At 41.0% G+C, this 23,521-nt stretch overlaps 1 pseudogene; it reads right to left on the bottom strand.

Annotated features, from left to right (window-relative positions):
• Positions 1–12,845: 12,845 nt before the first annotated feature.
• LOC100589575 lies at positions 12,846–13,725 on the bottom strand (annotated as a pseudogene).
• Positions 13,726–23,521: the final 9,796 nt, after the last annotated feature.

The following is a 23,521-nucleotide window of genomic DNA, read 5'->3' as shown; positions in this document are numbered from 1 at the left end:
ATGCCACTGGGTCCTTTACTTGTCTTTTAACTTTGATCATCTCTCCTCCCATTATCTCCCAATTGGATCCCTTTCAGCAAATGCTGTCAATCTTCTCTTTCCCTTTCCCCTGCTCTGATCAGCAGATGACATCATGTCAACTTCAGGTATTACATAATCTGACATCCTCTCTTCTTCATAGTCCTCTGTTTCTCCCCTCTCTTCCTCATGCCTGCCTCCTCCAAGCCTTGCACTGTTTCACAGTCCCCCAAATCCCTCATCATCCCCTTGACTTTCTTCTCCTATACATAAAAGAGAGGTTTTCCGCTTTAGCTGTGTTTTAGATCACCTGAAGAGCCTTTAAAAAGTATTGAAATCTCTAAAGGATTGAAAAGAGGATCTTGAAGAAATATTTGCCCATCTGTGTTTACAGGAGCATTATTCACAATAGCCAAAAGATGAAAGCAACCCCAGTGTCCACAATGAATGGACCAACAAAATGTGGTATGCCCATACAATGAATATTATTCAGCCTTAAAAGGACAGGAGATTCTGACGCAAACTACAACATCGATGAATTTGAGGATGTTATGTTAAGGGAAATAAGCTAGTCACAAAAGTACAAATCCTGTATGATGCCACTTATGGCAGGTACCTAGAGCAGTGCAGTTCAGAAGCTGAAAGTAGAATGGTGGTTGCCAAGGGTTGTCGAGGAGGGGAGAATGGGGAGTTATTGTTTAATGGGTACGGAGTTTCGGTTTTGCAACATGAAAAATGTTCTGTGGATGGATGGTGGTGATGTTTGCACAATGTGAGTTTCCTTAAGAACTCCACACTTAAAAATAGTTAAAATTAAAAACTAGCCAGGTGGGGTGGCACATGCCTGTGGTCCCAGCTTGGGGAGCTGAGGCAGTATGATTGCTTGAGCCCAGGGGGTTGAGGCTGCAGTGAGCCATGATCATGCCACTGTACTCCAGCCTGGATGACAGAGCCGGACCATCTCAAGAGAGAGAAAAAAAAAGCTAGAATGGTAAATTTTATGTTATATATATTTTACAATTTTAAGTAAATACATAACTCTTTTTTTAAAGTATGGATGCCTGTTCTCCACTCCAGATCCCCTAAATCATAATCTCCAGAGTGGTGAATGTTTTCTATTCATTCAATTGACAGTGACTCTGTGCCATGCCCTGTGCTGGGGGCTGGGGATACAGACACAAAGCACACAGCATCCCCTTGTTGAAGAGTTCACAGCCCAGGGAAGAGAGCAAGTACTTTGCATGCAGTTGGCAAGTTGAGAGATGAGAGAGGAGTTCTCGACCTGGGATGAGAGGCTGCGGGTGGACAGCACCTAAGATTCCTGGAGGCGATGTTGTTATCTCCACTTCCTGGCAATCCCTCCTGTTTTCCCTCGGTTCTTGCAATCTTGCAATCTGTCTGTTAAAATATTTGACTGGTTTAAATGCTCCACCCCATCCTCATGTATATATTAACCTTTATGTGGGTTTATAATGCGTTCCTAATTGCAAAACACTGTGATGGCATGTTCCATGTGGCAGAGATGATGCTATGGGTTTGCTCACTCTTGTGCTATTTTCCTCTTTCGTGGGCATTCAGGCACAGATTTTTTTCTCCACCCTCCCTCTTAGGTTGAGGCCATGTGCCTAGATTCTGGCCAGTGACGTGTGAGGAGAAGGGATGCAGGCCACTGCTAGGTCAGACCCTTAAAAATCCTCCATCCCTGTCCTCTCCTCCCCTTCTTTGGCATCAATGCAAACTCTTGCTTTATAAGGACAAACCTCCAGGTAGGGAAGGGTCTCATGACCAGAACTAGTCTTGCTGTGAGTGAAAAACAAACTTTTATTAGGTTAAACCACCTGAGAGTTTAGGGTTTTCTGCTGCAGCTGCTGGCTTTAAATACCCTAATAACTTCTCCATCTCTGTTCCTTCATTCAATCATCACTTTATTTATTATTTTTAAAATTTTTAGCCCTGATTGTCTTCCTGGCATGTAGCTGTGGGTATTCTCATTACCCTTATTTTCTCTTCAGAATCCAACTGGGAATTGTCCTCCTGAAATGTGCTCGAAGTCTCGGCCAGGGGTTCTGCTGGTTTTCCCCTTCCTCCATGATGTGCGGCATTCTCCTCTTTTCCTCACTTATGAAACAAAGGCATTTCCCAATAGTTTGACTCTGGGTTTCTCTCCCTCTCTCTAACACTATTGTGTCAGTTGAAGGAGAATCAAGAGGAAGTGGGGAGAACCTCACACAGCGGGAGGATCCCTTGAAGCCAGGAGTTCGAGACCAGTCTGAGCAACGTAGTAAGAACTCATCACTAAAATTATGCCAGGCTTGGTGGCACGCCTGTAATCCCACCTGTAGAAGGAGAGGGGAAAGGAAGACTGGCAGGAAGGGTGCCAGGTTGCTGTGCGCCTCTGAGAAAGTGTGGACCGGGCTGCTGAGCTCCTGGGCGGAGTGCTTGTGGGAAGACTCCCATGTTGGGCAGGAATGACTTGGCTCTAGGACCTTTGCCATGCTCTGACACTGGCTGGGAGCAGCCTGGGGAGTGTCGCCTCAGTAGGAATGCTGCAGTTGAACCCCAAAGGGGCAGCAGCTACAGGCTGTCAGCTACTACACTCCTCCCATTCTGGTTCTCTCTAAGGAGATCTGCGGGCACTCCCAGGCTGCCACATGTGTCCACTTGCCCTGCTTCTTTGTTGCACTTCTCCTGTGGGAGGTTCATTAGTCCCAGCGTATCTACTAACTCTTGATATCCCAGGAGAGTTAAGTGTGAGCCTCAGACCACGAGTAAGAGCACACTTCGTATACATGGTTCACTTCAATCTTTGCCTTCTCTGTGAAGCCGTCCTCCCCTCACCCACCCCCATTCCATAACACTTGTACACCCACTATCGTCTCTGCACTTGCCAAATTCTAGGTTTTGAAAAATGTAAACCCTACTTTCCCCAACGGTTTGTGAGCATATTTGTAAAATATGTAAACAAGTAAGGTGTGGTGGCCTGCGCCTGTCGTCCCAGCTACTGGGGAGGCTGAAGTGGGGGGATCCCTTGAACTCAGGAGTTCGAGGGTGTGGTGAGCAATGTTTACACCACTGCACTTCAGCCTGGGTGACAAAGCAGACCCTGTCTGAAAAAATAAAAATAAAAATAAAAATAAAAAAATAAAAAAAAAAGGAGGCCAGACACGTTGGCTCATGCCTGTAATCCCAGCACTTTGGGAAGCTGAGGCAGGGAGATCACTTGAGGTCAGGCAGGAGTTTGAGATCAGCCTGGCCAACGTGGTGAAACCCCGTCTCTACTAAAAATACAAAAATCTGTGGGGTGTGGTGGCACATGCCTGTAATCCCAGCTACTTGTGAGGCTAAGGCAGGAGAATCACTTGAACCCAGGAGGTGGAAGTTGCAGTGAGCCAAGATCGTGCCACTGTACTCAAGCTTGGGGGACAGAGTGAGACTCTGTCTGGAAAAAAAAAAAAAAAAGTAAACATATTTATCTTTGCATCCTTATAGCCTGATACTACGTGAGATACAGTCGGAGCTCAACTGCATTGTTTGTTGAATAAATTTTGGTATTAGAAATGAGTACTGGGCTTACCATGGAAAGTGTGGAAAACTGAATCAGCTGAGAGCAGAGGAGTTGCTTTCAAGTGGAAAACTGAATCAGCTGAGAGCAGAGGATTTGCTTTCAAGTGGAAAACTGAATCAGCTGAGAGCAGAGGATTTGCTTTCAAGTGGAAAACTGAATCAGCTGAGAGCAGAGGAGTTGCTTTCAAGTGGAAAACTGAATCAGCTGAGAACAGAGGAGTTGCTTTCAAGTGGAAAACCGAATCAGCTGAGAGCAAAGGAGTTGCTTTCTAGTGGAAAACTGAATCAGCTGAGAGCAAAGGAGTTGCTTTTAAGTCCTAGCTCCAATGTTTAGAAGCTCCGTGAACTTGGGCAAGTTACTTAACATCTTTGACTCTCATTGTCTTGTCCGTGAAAAAGGAAGTGACCTTAATGAAGTCCCCACTCTGAAGCAGGCATTTCACACATAGTAACTCACTTAATAGGAGCTACCTGCCCATCCCAGTGATAAAGCTATTGTGAGGCTCAGCAAAACGTCAGATGGGAAGCATCAGGCAAATGCTAAAGCTCTGTAAGGATGTAAGAGAGGACATTTTTACCACCTCTGTACACACAAATCCCAAATCTTCATTTCTACCCCAGCCTACATCCGAGTTCCAGGCTGGAATCCCAGATCAAAGCAAATGTCTTATTCCAGTAATTACCTCTTGCCCCATCAGACCCTAACTCATTCTTTTGGGCCCCGTCTTATGCTATTTCCCTATAAGGCAGAACCCTCTGCAGGGTTCAAAAAGGCCTAATTCTGTGAGCAAGACTGCACCTGCCCAGACTCTGCGCTTTTGCTCACAATTGTCCTCTGTTTTGGGGAAAAGTCATCTCTCTCTCTGCCTACAGAAATCTTGCTACATTTAAAAGCCAAACTCAGATCCTACCCCCTACCAAAGTGCTGTCTCATTATTCTCACTCCTACAACAGCCGCTAGTAGTACTATTAATACCACTACAATTAGTAACATCTAGTTAAAAGACTGCCTGGGTTTGTATTCCTTAATTCTGCCATTTACTAGTTGTCTGACCTTGAGCAAATCGATTAATCTATTTACGTTTTAGTTTCCTCATCTGTAAAATAGGCATAAAAATCCTCCCATCTCACAGGGGTATTACGATGACCAAATGAATTAATACAGATAATATGTACTACAATGGTTTCTATTTGACAGGTGAAAAAATGACTGTCTGCACCTCAAAGGTAGCACTTAATTAACAAGATATTTCCATGTGACAGGGTTAATTTTATTACGCTTTAACTATGGTTGGGTACTATGCTAGTCATTTTACCTGTATTAACTTATTCATGTCTTACTATGATCCAAGTCCCTACTTTTTTAAAAAAAGAAAACCGGCCAGGTGCGGTGGTTCATGCCTGTAATGCTAGCACTTTGGGAGGCCAAGGCGGGAGGATCACTTGAGCTCAGGCATTTGAGACCAGCCTGGGCAACATAACGAGACCTCATCTCTGTTTCTTTAAAAATGAATAAATAAAAATAAAAAACAGGAAAACTGAGGCACAGAAAGTGAAGCAATTCGCTCAAGGTTATGAATCTAGTTAGTTTCTACAAACTTCAAATTTAACTCCAAATTCTGTAGGTTGATAATACGCCACACTACGTCTTTAATACGTGTACGTGTCAACAACCAGATTGTTGGTGGCAGTGCCTGTCTGCACTTCTTGCTACTTGAGCCTGTCTCTCAAGCACCATAATAACTATCTGATAAATACATTTTCATTGATTGATTAGTTCATGCCACATTTATTAAGTGTCTCCGTGGCAAGCAGGCAAAAAGGTAAAGCACGAGTTCTGTCTAAGTAGGAAATACTATTATGGTAGGTTATATATTATTCTGTATACACACACACGTATCACATATGTTACAGTGCAGGATATCACAGACAGCGGAAGCACAATAAAATGAGCAATCAATTGATCAATTCAGTACACATCAAATAGCACCATGTACAAATGCCCAAAACAAAAACTACCCGAGTAAACACTGCTTAGCAATAGCCTACCTAGAAAGCCTAAATTAGCAAGCGAAACCTGCAGGTCTCCTGCAAGAAGGTGAAGTCCTCCCTTACCCTTCTTGACTTGCAAAATGCTGTCAACAGATCTCCAGCAATGTTTTTGATGACCGATCCAGGGTAAGGAGACTGCCAGGAAGACAGCTGCCTCCTCTGCTCTTACTCATTACACTTCTCCACGCTAGACCACAGCCACAGGAGTAAATAGCCCTCAATCAACAGAGGCATTGAGTTTAGCTGAAGTGGGCACACCGGGCGGAAGGAAGGGAAGTTATACACCCGGCACTAAGCGTGCATTCTCTGATGAGATCCTCACTGTACTCTCCGGGTGGTCATTTCGAACACTTTCCTCAAACCCCCTACTCCTCCCCATTTCTGCTGATGGCCTCGACTGTGCTTTATGGAGAAAATGAAAATTTTTAGAAGAAAATTGCTTCGTCTTCCCACCACTGAGTTCCTAAGTTTAACTGAATCTGGGTCCATTTTCTCCTTCTTCCCTCTTGTTACCATGCAGAAAGGGACCCTCCCACCAACAAAGGCTGACCCCTTCTCTTGCTCTAGAAACCATTCTCCCTTCTCCCAGGGACTTTGTTCCTTTTTGGTTCCCTTTTTCTTCCATCATTATTCTCTCTCTCTCCCTTTCTCTCTCTCTCTCTCTGTCTCTCTCTCTCTCTCTGTCTCTCTCCCTGTCTGTCTAGTAAGTCATTCTTATTGGCATAACATGTTCTAGCACCTCCTATATTTAAAAACAAGCAAAAGCCTTAACATCACATTATTTCTTAGCTGCTACCTTGATTTTCTAAGGTTGTCTACATGTGTCCATATTTCTTCTCCCCATTTGCTCATTTCTCCCTATTATTTTACATTTTAATTGAACACACAGAAAAACTACATAACCATCACCAATATTCAAGGTTCTTATGGGCATCCCTCAGATTCTGTCTCCCTACATCCCCTCCAAAGGTAACCACTATCCTAAATTTTGTTTTTTTTAATCACTCCCTTGATTTTTTTCTTAATCAGATTTGCTATCAAATAACTTACCTGCAATAAATTCACATAATTTAGAAGTACATTCTGGGCATGGTGGCACATGCCTGTAGTCCTAGCTACTTGGGAGGCCAAGGTGGGAGGATTTATTGAGCCCAGGAGTTTGAAGTCAGCTGGGGCAACATAGTGAGACCCCATGTCTAAAAAAATACAATGCAATGAATTTTGCTACATATATGCCATCATGTAATCAGCACCACAGTCATGGTCCAGAACATTTATTTCATCCCAAAAAGTTTTCTCTTGCTTCTTTGCAAGTCAACTTTTATCCCTACCCTCAGCCACTAGCAAACACTAATTTCTGCAACTAGTGTCTTCCCTTTTTCAGAATTTTATATAAATGGAATCATAGAGTATGTAGTCTTTTGTGTTTGACCTCCTTTGGTTAGCATAATGCTTTTGAGATTCATCTATGCTATTGTATGTAGTAATAGTTCATTCCTTATCCTGAATAGTATTACACCACATGGACATACCACACTGTGTTTATCCATTTGCAGCTGAGAGACATTTGGGTTGTTTGTAGTTTTAGGTTATTATGACGAATGCTGCTTTGACTATTCAAGTACAGGCCTTTATGTGGACATATGTTTTCATGTCTTTTGGGTGAATACCCAGGGATGGGATTGCTGGGTTGTTTGGAAAGTGTATGTTTTGCTTTATAAGAAACTATCAAGCTTTTTCCAAAGTGGTTGCACCATTTTTCTTCTCCACCAGCAGCGTATGAGAGTTCTGGGTGCTTCTCATCAACATTTGGTATGATCAGTTTTCTTTTTTTTTTTTCAACTTTAGCCGTCCTAGTTACTATATAGTGATATCTCATTGTGGTTTTAATTTGCATTGCTCTACTAACTAATAATGTTGAACATCTTTTTATGTGTTTGTCATCCATGTATTTTCTTTGATAAAGTATCTTTTCATATCTTTTGCTCATTTTTAAAATTAGATTTTTGTCTTCTTAAGTTGTAAGAGTTCTTTATATATTCTAGATACAAGTCATTTATCAAATATTTGTTTCGCAAAGTTTTCTCCCAGTTTGTGGTTTGCCTTTCCATTTTCTTAACAATGTCTTTCAAAGAACAAATGTTTTAAAATTTTAAAATATTATTTTTAAACATTTTTAAGTGTTACCAATTTTTTTCTTTTATGGCTTTTTGTATCCCATCTTAAAAATCCTTGCCTACTTCAAAGTTATTGCAATAATCTGCTAAATTGTTTTTCCTGTAAGTTTAATAGTTTTAGCTTTTATATTTAGGTCTATGATGCATTTCAAGTGAATTTTTGTGTATGGGGTAAGGTAAGAACCTATTGCTTTAACACTATTTTTTGGAAAAATTATTATTTCCACATTGAAATACCTTGGCACGTATGTCAAAAATCGATTGACCATATATACGTGGGCCCATTTCTGCATCTCTACTCTTTTCAGTTAATCTTTATGCGTTTCTTTATCACAATACCATAACATTTGTACAGTAAGTCTTGGAGTCATGTAGAGTAAGTTTGTTTTACTTTTTCAAAATTATTTGACTATTTTAGATCCTTTGTATTTCCATCTGAATAAGCTTGTCAATTTCTACCCCAAAAAGAAATTCTGCTTGGAGACTCTACTTCCTATAATGGTGGCATGGAGAAGAGGTAGAGAAGTTTCTTTCCACAGCAAACAAGTATAAAACGGGACAAAATTATTAACAACAACCATTTTGGAGCACTGGTAAATGACCAAAGTCAAGTAACAATTTTAGAAGTTTTACTCATGAAAATTTCACCACACCAAATAAGAAGACTGAGTTTGTGGCCTTCCTTGTTCTGGACAGGGCACAGGAGGCATTCCTATGCAAACATCCACGTTGAATAGCAAGAACCTACAGTTTTAATGCCTGGAGGTGGTTGTCTTGGTTTGAGAAGGGTGGCAGAATTGCTAATATGGAAGAATTGTGTTAATAGACCTGAGAGAGCCACAGAAAGGCTGATATAATAAAATCTCCACATATCTCTGGATAAATGCTAAGCTGTGTGTGCATCCCAAAGAGCCCAGTTAAGGTTAAAAGTCTGAAGAGACTTGAGAATCTGCTGTACCTTTAAATCTGCTCCTCGGCCGGGTGCAGTGGCTCAGGCCTATAATCCCAGCACTTTGGGAGACCAAGGCAGGTGGATCACCTGAGGTCAGGAGTTCGAGACCAGCCTGACCAACATAGAGAAACCCCGTCTCTACTAAAAATACAAAATTAGCCGGGCGTGATGGTGCACGCCTGTAATCCCAGCTACTCGGGAGGCTAAGGCAGGAGAATCGCTTGAACCCAGGAGGCAGAAGTTGCGGTGAGCCATCGCACTCTAGCCTGGGCAACAAGAGCAAAACTCTCCCAGAGGGTGCAGCCATTGCTGTCTTTGCTCAGTTTTTAATTTCTTGTTTTCTCCTTGGAGAAGAAGTGATTGGCTCCTTAGCTTCCCCCTGCACCAGCATAGGTTATTGGGAAGCCAATATGTTGGGTGGAGGTTATGTTCAGACACCTCAAGCCAGTAAGACTTTCACTTTCTGCCATCTGAGTATATCAGCTGAGGAGCACTTTTTTTTTTTTTAGACAGAGTCTTGCTCTGTCCCCAGGCTGGAGTGCAGTGGCGTGATCTCAGCTCACTGCAACCTCCATCTCCTGGGTTCAAGCCGTTCCCCTGCCTCAGCCTCCCTAGTAGCTGGGACTACAGGTGCATGCCACCACACCCAGCTAATTTTTTGTATTTTAGTAGAGACGAGGTTTCACCTTGTTGGCCAGGATGGTCTCGATCTCCTGACCTCGTGATCCACCCGCCTCAGCCTCCCAAAGTGCTGGGATTACAGGCGTGAGCCACCGTGCCTGGCCTGTCTTTTTATTTTTATTATAGATGGGCTATCGCTATGTTGCCCAGGCTGGAGTGCAATGGCTATTTACAGGCACAATTCTGCTATTAATCAGCATCAGAACTTTGACTTGCTCTATTTTCAACTTGGGCTGATTCATCCGTCCTTAGATAACCTGGTGGTTCTCTCCTTCCAGGAAGTTACCATATTGATGCCAAGCTTAGTGCAGACACCTGATCAGCATAGCACACTACAGCCCCAGATTTCTGGGCTTAAACAATCCTCCCACCTCAACCTTCCAAGTAGCTAGGACTACAGGTGCATGCTACCACACCCAGTCTCATACGGTATTTTTAGAGGAATTACTAAAAAATAAAGCAAATAAATATAGCTATCAAGTCAGAAGAGGAATTAAAATAAAAGAATAAATTTTTCATTATTCAGCTCCCACTATAAGTGAGAACATGTGGTGTTTGGTTTTCTGTTGCTGTGTGAATTTGCTGAGGATAATGGCTTCCAGCTCCATCCAGGTCCCCGCAAAGGACATGATCTCAATCCTTTTCATGGCTGCATAGTATTCCATGGTATATATACACTACATTTTCTTTATCCAGTCTATCATTGATGGACATTCGGGTTGATTTCATGTCTTTGTTATTGTGAATAGTGCTGCAATGAACACACACGTGCACACAGGGAGGGGAACAACACACACTGAGCCTGTTGGCGGTGCAGTGGGGAGAGGGAGAGCGTTAAGAAAAATAGCTAATGCATGCCGGGCTTAATACTTAGGTGACGGGTTAGTAGGTGCAGCACACCACCATGGCACATGTTTACCCATGTAGCAAAGCTGCATGGCCTGCATGTGTACCCTAGAACTTAAAATTAAATAAATAAATGTTTAGCACAAAAAAGAGTAACGGAGGAACATAGGGGCAACAAGAACAAAAAGATGAGATGAACAGAAAAACAGCAAAATGGCCTAACTTTTCTAGCACTTGATGGTTATATTTAGTGTGAATGTACTAAATATTCTAATCAAAAGTCAGATATTGTCAGACTGGATAAAAAAGCAAGATTCAATTTTTGGTTTTTACTTGAGATGTGCTTTAAATTCAAAGACACAAATCTCGTCCAGTGAATTTCTTACTTTGGATAATCTCTAGAAGTTCCATTTGGGTCTTTTTCACATTTTCAAATTCTCTTCTCATTATGGCTACATTTTCTTCTACCTTCTGAACATATGGAGTTGTTGTGATGTTCTTATGCACTAGTTTCATCATTGATATCATTTTTGCATCAGTATCTATGGATTGGTTTTTGTCTATGTTTTGGGATATTATTTTACTGCTTCTTTGCATGCCTCATGGTTATTTATTTTTTTCTCAGATACTGGGCATTGTGAATTTATGTCACTGGTGGCTAGATTTTCTTGTATTCTTTTAATAATGTTGTACTTTTTTCTGGTATGCAGTTATTTGGATAACGGTTGGATCCTTTCAAGCTTGCTTTTAAGCTTTGTGGTTTTGAGTCCACAGCAGCCTCTAGTAAGGTTTTATGCTGACTATTATGATGTTTTACTTCTTAGTTTCCTACTGATGCTCCATGTATCATGAGACCTGTTCACTCTGACTTGTGGAAGCAAGAACATTTCCCAGTGCTCTATGAGATCCAGGAATTGTTCTGCCTACTCCCTTCTGGTAGGTCTTTCACTGACCTCAGGTTATTGTCCCTCACTCCCATTTATGCCTAGTGTTCCATTAATGGAACGCTAAGCATGTGGGAGTTATTTATATCCTACTGCTCAATGTCATCACCAAGGTCTGATTTTTCAAATTCAAAAAATTGCAACCTCAGGTATAAATGGGTTAAACAGATCATTCTGCAGATCCCCAGAGCTCTCCTGTACAGCCCCCTCCTCTACAGTACTCTGCTCTGTAAATTGCGGCTGCCTTGTTCTCCCCTAATGCCAGTCTGCTTTCTTCATTACCACTGGATTTTGTTTGGGGTTCGGTTCTCCCTTCAGGGGGCAAGCTGGTGCAATTACAGAGCTCACCTGGTTTGTTTTCCTTCACTCAAACACCACAGTCCTGCTCTGTCCGTTGTCCAATTTCCAAAAACCACTGTTCCATGTATTTTTCTAGTTATCGAGTTAAGGCAGAAGAGTAAATTTGCTCTCTGTTCTAACATGTTGCCCAGAAGCAGGAGTTTCAGTTCTTTTGCTTTTTAAAAATACTTTTATAATATTTTTAAATTTGGGGTATTTTAAGATTGTTTTAAATGCACAGTAAATAATACTGTAAGTTGGGGTTGTTTTTTGGTAATTTTTTCTCCATTCAAGGTACTATTTATTTATTTTTCTACAAGTTTCTCCTTTAATAAGGGCTTGTTTATTTTGTGGGGAAAAGGCCCCAAACATCAGGCTGTTCACAAAAATAACCCAGAGCATCAACTTTAGAAAACTGTCTTGAGACTATTACACGGATTCTTTTTAGAGGATGCATTTGACATGCCAACTCTCATTCACAAAAATACACTGTTACGTTTGTGCTGCACTGCCCCACACAGCATGCGTATGTAGGGTGTAATCCACATACTTCCAACTCAGAGCTGCCCTCCAGTGCTACTGAACTAAATGAGATTTCCTCTGCAGTTAGGGAAGCAACTGCTGAACTCATGTATGAATGAAAAGAACCGTTCTCCTGCATAACAAGAGATTATTTTAGAGACAGTTGATAAAAACCATACATCCTTTTAATCGATAAGTCATAAAGAGGTATCAAAATTAAAAGCAAAAATTACAGGGTGAGACTTAACAAAACTACTAGGAACCTCAAAGGAAGTGATAATGAGACCAGGCTCAGAGCAATATGAATTAATGAACATGGTAAGGACAGGGATGGGGAGAACAGTGAGCATGTGCTGAAGACCCCAGGGGAGAGGGTCAGGTGAGGAATTTGATCTTAGACAGCCGCCTAGGTAAAGAAATAATGGCATAGGATTTCTAAACCCCATCATGTGCTTAAGAGTCATTCTCAGCTGGATGCGGTGGCTCACACCTGTAATCCAGCACTTTGGGAGGCCGAGGCGGGTGGATCACCTGAGGTCAGGAGTTCGAGACCAACCTGGCCAACGTGGCAAAACACCGTCTCTACTAAAAAAAAAATACAAAAATTAGCTGAGCGTGGTGGCACACGTCTGTAGTCCCAGCTACTTGGGAGGCTGAGGCAGGAGAATGGCGTGAACCTGGGAGGCAGAGCTTGCAGTGAGCCAAGATTGTGCCACTGCACTCCAGCCTGGGTGACAGAGCAAGACTGTCTCAAAAAAAAAAAAAAAAGTCATTCCCGCCATTGGCACTGTCTCTGTCATCCTCCCCTCTCTCAGTCTCTTTTTCATCATCCTTGATTATCTCCAGTTGGTCACCCCCACATTCAGTGTCATTGTCATCCAGCAGGTCCTTCTCCTCAGCAGAGTCATCTGCAGCCCCTCAGATTCCATCTTCACATTAGTCTCATCTTACTTCACAGAGCTGCTGCTCTGCCCATCATCTGACTTCACATTCTTCAACTCCACTCCTTGTTGGCTCCCTTCCTTTTCAAATTTCTCCAGATTTTCCAGTACAGAATCCACTTTTTGTTTTATCTGGGTCAATTCCTTCTTATGGCCTGAAGGTCATCTCCTTTCCATTTGGAAGATCCCCACTGCCCACTCTTAGAATTGAAGCCACTTTTGCCCCTTTGTGAGGTGTTTCCTGATACATGCTGGCGTTTTGAGGGTGCTACAGCCCAAGCACTAGGAGGAGGAGGAGAAGCATGTGCTGGATCACTGTGCGACCTGTCATAATAATCCCACTGAAAGTCACAGACCAAGTCAAAAGAGGAGCCATACATCTCCGCTGCAGATCATCTCACGCCGGCTTTTCCTCAGTTCACTTTCAGCTCTGCAGCCAGATTAGTATCTAAAACTTGGCCGGCAATCATTCTGCCATCCCCTCCTGCCACAGTAGCCCGGGTATTTCTCCCACGAACACAGTGAACAGAGGCAAAGCCCTTACGAACAGAGCCACCCACAGTTTTGCCATACTTTGAAAAGATTACTTCCACATCAGACTTCTTGACCACGAGAGTGTTGAGATTCCCAATGAATAGTCTGGGGTTCATGGAGTGAGGATTTGACTTGTTGATAACATTGCTAGCCATTATGTTTGATGGGAAGGTTTCTCACAAAGCCAAATACAGGAGAGGGAAGGGAGATTCTGTGTCTCCAACTCCAGGGTTCCATGTGGAGAAGCCAACTGCTGCTTGAGGTCAACGACATGGTCACTACCACTAGGTATATTCATCTCAAAGTTTACTTATAAAATTCATCTTCATTGGTCTAACTACAATTCATTCATTTTGCTGCTGTATAATCTTCCATTGTGCGAATACACCAAAACTTACTTATCCTTTCTTTTGTCCATGTTTGGATTATTTTAATTTTGTGCTATCAAGAACAAAGATTAGTGCTATTAGGAGTATTTTATATATGTCTCCTAGTAGGCATATTTAAGAATTTATCTAGGTTATATACCATGAGTGAAATTACTGGGTTTTAGGGTAGAAAATGTCCATTTTTTAGGATAATGCCCCCCCACCTCCCCCCCACACCCCCACACCGCCCCCCCGCTTTTCATTTTTTAATCTACTAGGCTACTTTTGCTTTCTCAAACTCTTCCTTTACTAGCTCAGGACCTTTGCACAAACCATTTCCTTTACTTGAAACACTTTTCTCACTTGCCATTTACAAAGCTTGTCTTTTGCATTCTTTAGATATCAGCCTAATACCATATCCACAGAGAGACCTTCTCTGCTCACCCACCTGGAAGCAGATTGCCTCACTTTATTCTTCATCATAGCACCCAGTTCATTTACAGCCTCTGCCTCTCACCAGGCTATAAGGCTCAGGAGTGTAGGAACAGTGGCTATCTTGTTGAACATTGTTTATCTAATGTCTAGCTCAATGCCTGGGATGCGGTAGGCATTTAAGAATATGTTTTCTGGACGAATGAATACATAAGCAATCTAATAAAAGACATTATTATCTTCATTTTACAAAGAAGGATATTGAGGTTCAGGGAGGGTTGTATAACACAGCGACATGATACAGATAGTAGCTGAAGAAGCCAGGATTTGAATATAGGGTCTGTTTTTCAAGGCTTTGGATAACATAATTAAAGTGACAGAATTTTCCAATAGTTATAAAGGTGATCTCTCTGTTAGTTTCTGGAACCCCTTCAACATCTTGTGTTCCAGGACTTTGGGGAATCTCTTAAGCAGAAACTAACTAGAATTCATCCTTAGGCTATTGGGCATCTCTTACTGTAGCATGCTAAACATAGGCATTTTATAGATTGTTGCCACGTCGCAGTAGAGTTTCTACGCAGGATGGAGAAGGGGAATACTTGGATATATTCCACAAATTAAACTTGGACTCTTTCACAGACTTAGTGTCAATCTTATCTGTGCCTTAAACATAACCTAGAATGAGTTATCATGAGTTTCTTGAGTGTAGAAACCATGTCCCGACATCTTGGTGTCCCAGATGTCTAGCAGAGTATCTAACTTACAGTGGGGGCTCAACACCTATCAGATGAGTGAAAAGTAGCAGAAGCTGGATTATCAGGGGTGACACCATTTCACCTTAAGGGTAAAATAATGCAAATGAGATTATATGCACATGTATTTTATGTAATATATAAAAGTATATACATAGATATATGAATGAAGTAAAATGAGATAATAGCATATTCTGAAGACTATTTCAGAAATGAGCATTATAAGTTACAGAAAAATTAAGTTACACAACAAACCAGCATATCCTGGGCATGAAGAGTATTAAAGTCATGGAATTATTTGTAAAATTCTCCTATAAAGTAGAAATAAATACAACCACCTACTACACACACAGACACACACACACACACTCCAAAAAGAATTCCAGCAAATGCAATTGTGGTAGAGACAAGAAAGCACAACTAGAATCTAAGTGATAGTATGAACCATCATGTTAGTTGTTGTTATAGAAGGCTATGTGGCATCATGGCTAAAGACAGGGGGATGAGCATCAAAACTCAATTCAAACCCAGCTCTGTCATTTTGTACTATAAGAACGTGGCAAATTACAACTCTGAGCTTCAGTTTTCTCATCTGTAAAGCAAGGACGATAACACTTACTTCATACTTTATCAGGAAGATCAAGTGAGACAATAGGAATGTTTAAAACGGTCGTAGGCACATGTTAGGTGCTCAGGAAATGAGTGTATTACTATTGTCCTCATTTTCATCATCAGTATCATCATCGTATTGGCAATTTGAGCAACACATTCTAATGGTCATCTTGTGGAATTAGAGATCTATCATGTCTGTGACAGTACAGAAAGTTTTTATTCTATATACTTGCCATTGCCTCCTTTTTCTACTCAAACAATAGATCATTGTAAAGTACTTGGCCAACTGAATTGATCTGTTATGGTAACAGTTAATGCCAGATACATTAGAAATATAAATACTAATCCTACTCCAGGGGAGGAATACTAAGTCCTCATGATTATGGAGCATAGAAGATTTTGATCAACAATTAAAACAAACAAACAAACACAAAGGTTTGAGAGTGGGAGAATTACTCTCTTGCACAGTATAGACCTGCAGCTGAATCCTTGAAGCCAGATATCTTTCTGAGCAGCAGTTTCTTGATTTATAAATTGGGAACATACTCACCTGTGAAGGTTTCTGTGAGGAGTAAATCATATAATCTCTGCTAAATTACCTAACAGAGCACCCAGCACAAAGTGATACTAAAAAATAAAAAATAAAAAACGAAACAACAACAACAACAAAAACAGTGGTCTACTCTTTCTTTCCCAAACTTTTCGAGTGTTCTAAAGACTTGGTAAATGGAAGCTAAAAAATCCTTTTTGAGAATAAGAGTCAGCTGGATGAGAGTGGGAGAGTTTTGTTGGAGGACTTAAAAGTCTTCCTGCTTTTACAAAACATGAATTAAGAAAATAATAAATAATGGAGTAGCAAAGGAAGAGGAATTATTGAGTGCCCTCTCTTTGATTTTTCTTTGATTTCCACATCTTGTCTTCCTAACATACCTTCTTCTTAGGGTTGCATTGTAGTCTAGATGCTTTTAGAACAAAATGTTCAGGTAACACAACCATACAAATTAAGAATTGAGTATCAGAAGTAATGATAAAGATATCACACTGGCATACATCTTTGGTGGTTATGCATTTTTGTAAGGACTAATAAGTTCTGTGAAGCTTCATTTCTTCTTTCAACTCACAATTATTAAGGATCAGCTATGTATTAGGAACTGTGCTAGATGTTAGTAATACAGAAAAAAATACTGTCAGTTCAAGTTGTTTGCATTCCAAATTCTTTCCTCTTACTCCCAACCCCACAAATGTGACTGCAAGAAAGAATATTTACACAAAGACGAAACTCTTTCATCCTGATCTACGACCATTGTTAGCCTTTATAATGACAGGAAGTCAAAGGAGGGTAATGCCAGAAAGCTACAAAGACAAAGCAGATAGACCCACAAAGAAGAGGGAAGTAATTAATCGATGCAGCATAAATTTTAATTTTAGTTTCGTATCTCCAGTGATTCTTTTAATCATTTCTAGGCAGTATCTGAAAAATATGTTGTCTTTTTATTTATAAAAATTAAATCAGAAATATTAATTACTTCAGTTCTGGTTTTGGTACATAGTAAGAACACAAGGCCGGGCATGGTGGCTCACGCCTGTAATCCCAGCACTTTGGGAGGCAGAGGTGGGTGGATCACTTGTGGTCAGGTGTTCGAGACCAGCCTGGCCAACATAGTGAAACCCCATCTCTACTAAAAAATACAAAAAAATTAACCGGGTGTGGCGGTGCACGCCTGTAATCCCAGCTACTCTGGAGGCTGAGGCAGGAGAATTGCTTGAACCCAGGAGGCGAAGGTTGCAGCAGTGAGCCGAGATCACACCTCTGCACTCCAGCCTAGGCAACAGAGTGAGACTTCATCTCAAAAAAAAAAGAGAGAGAACTAAAGTGTTGGTTGACTTGAGTATCTTGAGATACATAATTTTCTTACATGTTACATGTGTATAAGGTGTATACTAATCTCATGCATAGATCCCACTGAATTATTACATTAAAAATTCTCTTTGTTCCACCTTTTGTAGTTATTTTAAATTAACTTTTCCTCACTGCATTATTTGCACTGTTTCATTGGAATCAAGGAAAAATCAATAGAAATACATGCCTTTGGCCATTACACTTAACGTGTTGCGGAAACATCCTCACTTTGTGTGTTCTTTCAGGAACACAGATTCTCGCAAGATTCTATATATATATATATATATGTTTTTTTATTATACTTTAGTTCTAGGGTACATGTTCTAGGGTACATGTGCCATGTTGGTTTGCTGCACCCATTAACTCGTCATTTAGCATTAGGTATACGTCCTAATGCTGTCCCTCCCCCCTCCCCGCACCCCACAACAGGCCCCGGAGTGTGATGTTCCCCTTCCTGTGTCCATGAGTTCTCTTTGTTCAATTCCCACCTATGAGTGAGAACATGTGGTGTTTGGTTTTTTGTCCTTGCGATAGTTTACTGAGAATGATGGTTTCCAGTTTCATCCATGACCCTACAAAGGACATGAACTCATCATTTTTTATGGCTGCATAGTATTCCATGGTGTATATGTGCCACATTTTCTTAATCCAGTCTATCGTTGTTGGACATTTGGGTTGGTTCCAACTTTTTGCTATTGTGAGTAGTGCCACAATAAACATACGTGTGCATGTGTCTTTATAGCAGCATGATTTATAATCTTTTGGGTATATACCCAGTAATGGGATGGCTGGGTCAAATGGTATTTCTAGTTCGAGATCCCTGAGGAATCGCCACACTGACTTCCACAATGGTTGAACTAGTTTACAGTCCCACCAACAGTGTAAAAGTGTTCCTATTTCTCCACATCCTCTCCAGCACCTGTTGTTTCCTGACTTTGATGATCGCCATTCTAACTGGTGTGAGATGGTATGTCACTGTGGTTTTGATTTGCATTTCTCTGATGGCCAGTGATGATGAGCATTTTCTCATGTGTCTTTTGGCTACATAAATGTCTTCTTTTGAGAATTGTCTGTTCATATCCTTCACCCACTTTTTGATGGGGTTGTTTGTTTTTTTCTTGTAAATTTGTTTGAGTTCATTGTAGATTCTGGATATTAGCCCTTTGTCAGATGAATAGATTGCAAAAATTTTCTCCCATTCTGTAGGTTGCCTGTTCATTCTGATGGTAGTTTCTTTTGCTGTGCAGAAGCTCTTTAGTTTAATGAGATCCCATTTGTCAATTTTGGCTTTTGTTGCCATGGCTTCTGGTGTTTTAAACGTGAAGTCCTTGCCCATGCCTATGTCCTGAATGGTATTGCCTAGGTTTTCTTCTAGGGTTTTTATGGTTTTAGGTCTAACATTTAAGTCTTTAATCCATCTTGAATTAATTTTTGTATAAGGTGTAAGGAAGGGATCCAGTTTCAGCTTTCTACATATGGCTAGCCAGTTTTCCCAGCAAAATTCTCACAAGATTCTTTTACCAGTGACAGTTAAAAGATAATGATTGTGATAACAAATGCCAGATGTATAGGGTTTTAATTTATTTTCTTAATAAGGATTATAAGTCTGGTTATTTATTTGCAATTGTAGCCCACATTTCGCAGCACTTTCCACCTAGTTACAAATAAAAGATCTATTAGTAATATTTATGAAATATATTGATATATTTATATCTAAAAAACATTGCAATTCATTTCTTCCAATCATTTTCTCACTATGTGTAACCAGCAGGAGGGTTAAAGGTTCAAAAAGCCCCCGGAAGTCTTCCTTTTGGGACAGCTTCAGCACATAGCATGAAACAATATAGCTGCATAAATTATTAACGCCACTTTAATCCTCCGATTAAAACTGCAGGGTGAAGCAGACTGTTTTCCTATGTAAGCCACACCATGGGAGCACGTTAAGCACCTTTAGATGTTATTCTAATTCTTCCAGCACTTAGCACGGAGCCGCTGAGCACGATGGGCTCCATTATACATGGTTTATTTGCTGGGTTCAGATCATTTGAGTGCTATTTGATACACTAAGTCATTAATAGGTAAAGTGGGATTCATAGTCAGTTCAATTCAACAAACATTTATGGAGCACCTACTGTGTAATATGATCATGTCACTCCTATGCTTAAAATCTTTCAGTAACTCCCTACAGCTTTCAGGATAAAATCCAAGCTTCTTAATACACAATAAGAGGCCCTACCTAATCCATCATAATGGCAGATATATGACATACAGGCTCCCACTCCCCTCTTCTGCCCCCACAGCAAAGGGAATCAATGTATCCCATCCCTATTTCCTGCTGAGACTGGCCGTGGTTTCAGAATCCTTCACAACGCCATGTTCTAGACACAGCCACCACCAACAGGCAGGAGTGAAAATCTATTTGCTAGTCCTTTCTGATGATCTAGCATTCCAGAACTTCACCAAACACCATTGCTCAGTCACATAGAATGACATGTAGTTCCCTAAACATGCAAGACTTTTTACACTTATGTGCCTTTGCATATGTTCTCTCTCCCTAGAATAATCTTCCTCCTTTTCCATGTTTAGGTAGCTCCCACTCATCCTGCATAATTCAGATGAAGCTTCAACTTCTCAGTCTGATCCCAATATCTTTCTTCTGTGCTCTTGAAATACTTGGCACTTAGCGTTTTTTTTTACTGGACCATGATTATTGGTGGTTCATCCCTCTCCTTGACTAAAGTTAAACTCTTTGAGAGTAAAGGATATGTCTTATTTTACCTTGTATCTCAGGAAGCCATCACAGACTCTGGCATACAGTAGGTATTTAATAAATGTTTAAGAATAAATGTTCTAGTCACTCTACTAGGTTCCAGGAACTCCAAAAAGAATAATGCATAAGAACAGGTAACATTTATTCAACATTTATTATGAGCCAGGCACTGCTCTAAGCATTTTACATGTATTTTCTTATTTAAACCTCACAGCACCTACCCTTCAAGGTAGATTCTGTGCTTGGAAGGACTGTAATAGATACATGTTCAATATAAAGGGGGTAGCACAGAAGAGAGAGTGATTAATGTGGTAGGGGATGGAGGAACAAATGATCAGGGAAGCTTTCACTAAAGAAGTGGTATTTGCTGGGTGTGGTGGCTCACGCCTGTAATCCCAGCACATTGGGAGGCCGAGGCGGGCAGATCATGAGGTCAGGAGTTCGAGACCATCCTGGCTAACACGGTGAAACCCCATCTCCATTAAAAATACAAAAAAATTAGCTGGGCCTGGTGGCGGGCGCCTGTAGTCCCAGCTACTTGAGAGGCTGAGGCAGGAGAATGGCATCAACCTAGGAGGCAGAGCTTGTAGTGAGCTGAGATCATGCCACGGCACTCCAACCTGGGCAACAGAGGGAGACTGTCTCAAAAAAAAGAAGTAATATTCAAATTAGGTTTGGAAGACAAAGAAGAGCACAGGAAATGGAGTGAAAGGAAAGATAGACTAGGCAGACAGAGGAGTGAAACAACACACATAGGAGTGAACCAAGATGATGTTTGGCCAGCAGGACCCAGTACAAAATGAAGATGTGGGGAGAGGGAACATATGCAAAGGCATCTAAGTGAGATGGGGTGTCAATGTGTTGACCAGGCTGGTCTCAAAATCCTGATCTCAAGCAATCCCTCCATCTCAGTGTCCCACAGTGCTGGGATTACACGCATGAGCCACTGTGCCTGGCCAGCACGAAGACGTGGGTTCTTTCATGCAATGGCTAGTTCAAAATAGTTATAGCAGAGCATTAAATGAAATGGAGCCCTTCTGAGCTCAGCACCCTCTCGAACAGCACAGATTGCACACCCATGAAGCCAGACCTGCTGGGTACCATAAATGCTTCAGTATTGCTGGAACAAGAAGTACCTGGAGAATAAGTACTTTATGAGACAGGAAATGACACCAGTGACGTCAGCAAAGGCCAGATGATATACTATGCTAAGTAGCCTGGACTTTGTCCCATAGTTAACAAGAAGCCATAGAAGGGATCTCAGCATTGATGCAACCTGATTGCATTAATTTGTAAAAGGATACTCTGGCAGCCCTATGGAAAGTAGACTGGAGGGTAAGAGAGGAAAACAAGGGGACAGCATGGCAGCAGTGGCCATTACATGGGCCAGAGAGGCTCAAACCTTGACCTTGGTCTTTTCAGTGGGGATATCCAAGAAAAGCAGTCTGAGAAATAAATAGAAGGTATGGCTTGCTGGCATTGACACTCAAGGTGCGCATGAGGGAAAAGGAATAAATGAAAGGCACAACCGAGGGTGTGGCATTCAGGAGAAAACTTTACCATTTGGCTTCAGCCTGCCAGACCAATTTAAAGCAGTGCTTGATATAATTATTTAGCATCATTTTTGTCAGTGACATTCCCAGCCTAGAGAAGGCTAATGCACAGACAGCAAGGAATGAAGCCGTCGTGCAGATTTCCATTTCTGTAACTTCCATAAGCAAAGAGGCACATGAAGATTCTATTTATTTATTTCTTATCTATTTCCAAAGAACAGTGGCTTTCGGGTCACCTGAGTTTTTCCTATGAAACAAAAAGAGATGATCCTTACACACTTCAATTTCTCAATTACCAAAAGCTCTTCCCAGAAGCTTCTTGAGTTCGCTTTGATTTACTTGCACTATTTGAATGTGATCTCCAATATAATAAGGATAAAATTAAATAACACATTAGTTCTTTGGAAGTTCCAACACCAATACTGGCTTCATTTATACAAAGACAGTAAACACCTAGATCTTTGGAGGCTGACAATAGTTCACACAACTAAATTACCTGTTCTTAACCCTCTAAAGGTACATTTTTCTGTTCAGTTGTTGAAGGTTCAGACCACTTGTGGAATGTGTCCTAATCATGCTAACTTCCCTTTCACCTCTTTGCTCATAAAACTTAGGGAACTAGAATATCAACATACACAAATTTAAATAGTCAAAGTATTGATCTGCTTATGACTCATAATCCCCTTCATTAAATAACAGTTTTTAAAAATGGGAACATAGTAGATTATTTTTCTGGTTCCAGGGATAACTGACACTTCAAACTTTTCTTTACTGTTCTAATTGTTCCTAAAGAAGACAGCAGTCATCTAACAAAATGCTAACAATGGGGTAGCTTGGTGTAGCTGAAAGATCATGAGCTTTCAAATCAGATGGATGAAGGTTGGTACAGGTGTGGACAAGTTATTGAACTCCTCTCACCTTCAGTTATCCTGGGTGTAAACTGGGATTTTTATCTGCATTGTAAGGTTAACAGAGGACTGAGTGAGCTCAAAGATGTGTAAAATGGTTGTCCCCAAGCAGATCTTCAATGAAGTAAGGTTCCTGGGTAGCCTGTGTGTGTCTTAAAGATACTTAATACCTTTATAACTTTTCCCTCAATTATAATTGGTTGGTTGGCTTCTGAGGGTGAGTTTCTTCCCTTTGGGTATAAGCAAGTGAGAAGATCCTTCATGATTTCAGCTTCAGAACATGAATTCCCTAGGCTGAAATCAGCTCTCCCAGGGTCAGATCCTGAGATGGCAACACCAGCTTTGGGAAACTCAGAATCTTCTTACAAACAAGTGGGGAGCTCTTACATTTCCTTCTTTCCACAAAATGCTTTTAGCTCTCACATTTAGTGCTTCAGTAATTGCCTCAGAAGTCTCTCCCGATCTCCCTGACCTCCTCACTCGATCATATCCCCTGCTATCAACTCTCATAGCAACCTGTAATTGTTTCTTTGTAGAACTTACCACAATTATAATTGAGCAATTAATTCTGAAATTAGTTGTTTCAAGTACATCTCAATGTTAATTCCACTGGAAATCTGTCTTATTCAATACTGTAGACCCAGCATCTGGTGCAC

The sequence above is a fragment of the Nomascus leucogenys genome, chromosome 12, assembly GCF_006542625.1.
Source record: "Nomascus leucogenys isolate Asia chromosome 12, Asia_NLE_v1, whole genome shotgun sequence".
Taxonomy (NCBI): Eukaryota; Metazoa; Chordata; class Mammalia; order Primates; family Hylobatidae; genus Nomascus; species Nomascus leucogenys.
This window is presented reverse-complemented; position numbering and strand designations above follow the sequence as displayed.